Source organism: Coregonus lavaretus (genome assembly GCF_964263955.1).
Source record: "Coregonus lavaretus genome assembly, chromosome: 33".
Taxonomy (NCBI): Eukaryota; Metazoa; Chordata; class Actinopteri; order Salmoniformes; family Salmonidae; genus Coregonus; species Coregonus lavaretus.
The window spans coordinates 31,078,301-31,084,588 of NC_140020.1; positions in this window are offsets into that span (position 1 = coordinate 31,078,301).

A 6,288-nucleotide genomic window follows, 5' to 3' on the forward strand; every position below is an offset into this window, starting at 1 on the left:
CCGCCAGTTGCCAATCCACCGTGCTAAACAATAAAAATAAGGAACAAAAAAAGGAATGCAGCAAAACTGAAGTGCATGCCAACGCACTCAAAACAAATGAAAAATAGTCAAAACATGACTCCTTCCTTATGAGATCTTGTGAGAGGTCAAGAATTCCATCTGCACAGGGACAATGTTCTGACACCTTTTGTCATTCTAAACAGACAATCTAATTTACCAGACATTCGAATCCATCAGACATTCTATACTGAACAAAAATATAAACACAACATGTAAAGTGTTGGTCCCATTTTTCATGAGCTGAAATAAAAGATCCCAGAAATTTTCCATAAGCACAAAAAGCTTTTTTCTCTCAAATGTTGTGCACAAATTTGTTTACATCCGTGTTAGTGAGCATTTCTCCTTTGCCAAGATAATCCATCCACCGGACAGGTGTGGCATATCAAGAAGCTGATTAAACAGCATGTTCATTACACAGGTGAAAGTTGTGCTGGGGACAATAAAAGGCTACTGTAAAATGTGAAGTTTTGTCACACAATAAAAATGTCACAGATGTCTCAAGTTTTGAGGGAGCGTGTAATTGGCATGCTGACTGCAGGAATCACCAACAAAGCTGTTGCCAGAGAATTGCATGTTCATTTCTCGACCATAAACTGCCTCCAACGTCGTTTTAGAGAATTTGGCAGTACATCCAACCGGCCTCACAACCTTTTGTGGGAGAAAAACCTACTCTGATTGGCTGGACCTAGCTCCCCAGAGGGTGGACCTGGGACCCAAGTGGGTGGGCCTATGCCCTCCCAGGCACACTCATTGCTGCACCCCTGCCCAGTCATGTGAAATCCATAGATTTGGGCCTCATTCATTTATTTTAATTGACCGATTTCCTTCTATGAACTGTAAGATTTCCTTCTATGAACTGTAACTCAGTAACATCTTTGAAATTGTTGCATGTTGCGTTTATTTTTGTTCAGTATATTTCAGCAAACATTCTACATACAGCAAGCATTCTAAATCAGCAGAAACCAGTTAGACAACATGACATAATGTTTGTATCAAATAATTGTTACATGGAAGTAGAGCCCACTGCCACTGGCTTCATTCAGCAAACAAGTTACAAAACAAAACAGCCATGTCCTGTGTAGCCTAGCCTACAGGCTATTAACACAGACACCTAATAAACGTATCTAGCTACTGTATCTTGCCTACCATGTCTCTGTGCAAGCTACTCCACATTTAGACAAATGCAATTAAACACAATTATTTCCATGAGCAGGCATTAACCTATGTAATTACACCTTAACACTATGTGAGATATGGGGGCTAAGACAAGGGGACCGACAACTTGCCCAAAATACCCCCGTACAGGGTAAGGTGTTTTGAACTGATGCAGAGGGGTATTTTGAACACTTTCTATGCCAGAATTAAAAAGATCTAACACGATTCGGCTTGTTTGTCATTAAATGGTCTTCTGGTAGTCTACAGTCCATCTAAATCGATTCAAACACTAACTGGAACACCTGAGCTTCGCCCTCGTGACCCATTTGACTTGATCAAACATACCAAACGTCCGATAGCCTACTTGAGGACATCGGGCCGATATACAGTAGACAGGCTGCGCCTCGCTCGCTTGAAGTCTGTGAGTAGCCTGGCATCCGAAGTAACTGCTATATCTATAGGGCTACGGGCGACCCAAACACATCGCGGCCAAAATAAGACTGCCACAAACACATATTCCATGCCATTTATGAAAATAATATCGAAATAAGTACATATTCTAACACTATTTAGTCTGAACCCCATGGATATCGCATGCTAGCAAGCTACAGCTATCGATTCTGCAAGGCAGAAGGGATTTCGTTCGCTGAAGCGAAAATAGGTTCTGCACTCATTTTTGGACGGGCTCGGAACGCAACTTAAACACTCCGCACTCGAAAACCGTTACGGACGAAATATTTTAGAGATATTAACTTACACACTCCGTCATACTATGCCTGGAGATGCGTCGAAATAGTTCTGGACTGGTGTGATGGCTGAACTGATCTCCGTACTGGGGAGAGCAGGCGAGTAGAGATAGAGAGAAAGGGAGAGAGAGAGAGAGAGGACGGTGGCTGCCTGAGCGATGTGCCTTGCTCTTCCTGGTTCGGCTTCAGCGATTTGAAGAAAACTTAATCTTAACCATTTGCTATACAGACAAGACTCGCTGACATCCAGTCCTCCAATGGCGAAAAGGACAGACTGTTTATTTCAAGAATAAAACCAAAATATTTGTAGAATTTGCGTCCCGCTGCGAAGTGGCTTGAATTACTTGATTCAACTCGATTAATGCACGGGCTATGGAGCGATGTTGCCCCCCTCAACGCCAGCCTCACCCTGTCATTATGTCGTGACCAGACCCAACCCAGACCACATCCAGTAAACCCACAACCCATGTTTTCACGCATCGCCTGGTGTGTACAGATATCACAAAAACATTGTTATGTACACCCAAGAGTGTAAAACATGCAGGGAAACAACACCAGTTCATTCCCATTCCCTGTAGTGGAATAAAATAATCATGCTTTTCAGATCACAGTCCATAATGTTATTAGCCTAATAGATTTTTTGCGTGCCCAAAAAGTTAATTGGATATGGAAATAATTCTATTTTTTAATCAATCTAATACAAAAAGGTCCAAATGATTGATGAAATGGCATATAGGCTGCTTCATGTACAATACCGCTATTAGGCCCATCTGTTTTATTTATTGCTTTATTAAATGATCTATTGCTTTATTATGGCTAAAAGCAAACATGACCCAGTCCTGTTGCAGAGGAAATTAGCCTTATCCAGCACAACAATAATATGCGGGCCTCCACACCACGTTTGAAAACGGGCAAATTATTATGACAAATTATAAAGATCCAAACACTGAGCACACTAGGGGTCTTGGTTTTGTGAAGGTGTCAGGTGATTACAATAATGCATAAGCAGCGATATTCAATAGTCCGGAGTGGTTTCCTTCCTCTGCTTGTCTCCTTTCCTTCAGCTGCATAGATATGAACTGGGCAGTTTAAATCAAATCCCCAGGGTATCCACCATTGCTTTTCCTTGTTATGTGTTTTCAGATCTGCGTTGATGAAGGAGAGGTGAGGAAGCTCCTTTAGACTATCGAAATGAAGGAGAGAAGACAAGGAGAGGAAGCTGTTGTAGACTATCCAGATGGACCCTATACTGTTTTACCACCCCCACGCCTTGCATGAAGATGAACATGTGTGATTTCATGGCCAAGACATCTGACCAAGCAACCACCAAACGTTGCCCTTTCTGATGTTTCCAGAATATCCCATTTGAACCCAAGGTAATTTTGTTTAAATATCTAGATGAATATCTGTCCCTACAATTTCAACATTGCAGTCAGAAAAGGACTTCGGCTGCAAACTGAACAGAACGTAAAATGACAATATCAGATGACTTGAAGCAGCTAGTCATGACTGACTGTTTTCAATGTTTAATTTATGACATCATTCTGCAGGCCTCTATGACTGAAGGTACATGCAGTAGTGAACTCCTGAAAAGTGCACATCAGATAGGCTAAGTGCATTACCGTTTTTCTTAGGGATGTAGACCTAACGAGTCACCCCAGATTCAAATGTCTAAGATACAAGTGCATCGGTCCCAAGAACCTCAAACCGACCCAAAGGTAGCATGCATCGGTCAGAAATTATATTCAAAAGTTACGAATCACGGGTTCACATTTTGTTGTTGTTGCTCCTATCAAATTCTTTCTACCTTCTGAAAATACCTAATATTTTGTGACAACTGACGCGTCCTCTCTTTCAGTGTCGAACTGCATGTAATTGTGTTGACAGTCATTGATCTACAAGTCATTTTGCATGCCGAACAACCCCAGGCAATATCAGTAGCCTAGTCAAACTATGCACTGTGCCCAGTTTCGCGCGCTGACCAACGCGAAGTAGGCGCCGTGTTCCTGATCTTGCACATCTGCGCGGCCCTTTCCAGCATTCAAATGCTAAAATGGCTTGCATGATATTAAGGTTTATTAGTTGATTGACAACCTATGTAATTTGCTAGGTTATTGTTATCTATGCCCTGTTAAAAATGTTGTATTTTACCGGAATAAAAGTAAGCTACAGGAGACAACTCATCTGGCTATACTTGCTGAATGGGGTTTACAATATATTTTATTTGGATTATTCAGGTTCACCATCAGCAATAGATTTGGTAGTTTTGCTTTAAACAATCAGTGTATATGGTCATATATAGATATACAGGGTAAAGTAGATAATTTCATAAGGAGGACAGCAATCACTTTTGCGAGGCCCACTGCATGGCAATAGCCAGATAAGAAAAAAATCACTCTGTTAAAACTTCCAAATGGCTAAAACCATTCGATTTTGAGATGTGGGTGAAATCTAAAGCTGTGCTATATATTCATTGGCTATGTCATAGCTAATTTGTAAATGATAAATAAATAATAAATATTGATACACCAGAATTTTTACTTTGTTACCACTGTTAACCCTTTACACTTGTGGGAATTGACCTATATGGATAGGGCTAAATTGAAATGTTTCTTACAGAAGAAATATGAAAAGCATAAGCATGTTAGCAATTGAAAGGGAACAGTTTTGAGATCATGGAAAAATGATTAGACCAAAAGGTGGGGACACAACAGCTCACCTGACACAAGACTGAATCCAAATTTACACAGTTGATTTTATGTGCATTTTACATTTACTGTACTTTTTGCTGCATTTGTTGATAACGAAATCTTAAAATACTTGACACGTTCAGTAACATAAGAATATTTTTGGAAAATGTGGGGTAGGTGCAATATATGACAAAAAAATTACAAGGGTTTGAGTGAGAGGACTAACTGGTGTCTCCAAGTGTCCACACACCTCTCCAAAGTGTGCACAGTTCGTAAATTAATTTCAATGCATTTTTATGACTCAAAGAAGTGTCTTCAACTATAACGTTTTTTTTTTTAGCTCTCCTAGCTGTGCCCGTTGAGGAACTAGAGCAAGCACACTTGTAGTTTTGGTTGGAACACAACCCTCCATCCCCGCCATCACACAATTACTGTTGTTTACGCAATCCAAAAACGGTCCATTAAAAATCGCAATCTGCGTCAGGTAGGCAGAATTTGAAAGTTTGTTCTATTGCCAACATGACTAGCTAAGTTATACAATACGATATTACAGTGTCAGGCTTTCACAATGCAATTCAGAGAAACAGATCGTAATTTGGGTACGGATAGAAAGGAGTGATTAGTGCATTCAGGTGCGTGTGCTGCGGCAAATTGTATTCACAATAGAAAAACAGGCTCATTCTGTTCAGAACAACCCAGTGTATGACGCCATGTCATCTTGTAACTGTACATCAAACATAGTGATCAGAAACGTTGGCACTGTATAGGACATGAGTTTTATACTATGGAAATGTGAAGTGCAAATTTGGACTCACAGGTGTTTGGCTTGCTTGTATGACATCAAAGCTGTATTTATTATAATCCTCAACGTCTCATCTTTCAAAATACATAGTCCTCTTAATTTACAGCATTTCCCTCACTCAAACATATTTTTTGTTGTTGCTAAAGTTACTCAATTAGCAGGAGGGATGGGGGCAATTTCTTGTCTCGCGAGGTGCTCAACTTCAGAACGGCTGTCAGTCAAAACCCATACAGCGCTGTGAAGCAGAGACCCTGAGCTCTGACATCATGTATAGCATGTTACTGTCCAGCCACTGCGTTCCAATTTAGGCATTTATCAGTGTCCAAATCTGCCATTTTCAACCTGTTTGTTTATGAGTGTAAAGGGTAATTAAAAATAAAGGTGCAAGTTGGAACCAAATAAGGTACTTGAGAGCGATGTCATAGGGGAAACATTTTAGGGTCTCTGAAGAACCATAAATGGGATGGCTCTTTGAAGAACCATACAAAAATCCCAAACCAGAAATGTTTCGGCCCTCCAGGACCAGAATTGAATAGCCCTGCTATAGGGTTTTATTTGCATATTTCCCAGGGTGCCTTATCAGTGAATTTTAGAGTTACCATGACGGTTTGGTAGTGACAGAGACATGGTTGTTGCATTCATTCATTGTCAGTCCTGTGGCTTTCACCAAGTGAGATCCTAAATGAATATGTTGTCAATAAAATAAAAAATTAAGACAATACAATATATTTCATAAGGCCTCCTGATGAGGGCCTAGTTTTACCCTAATACAGTGGCCTGAAACTCATTACAGGCTACATCAGGCCTGCAATTAACATTATGCTGGCTTGCAAAG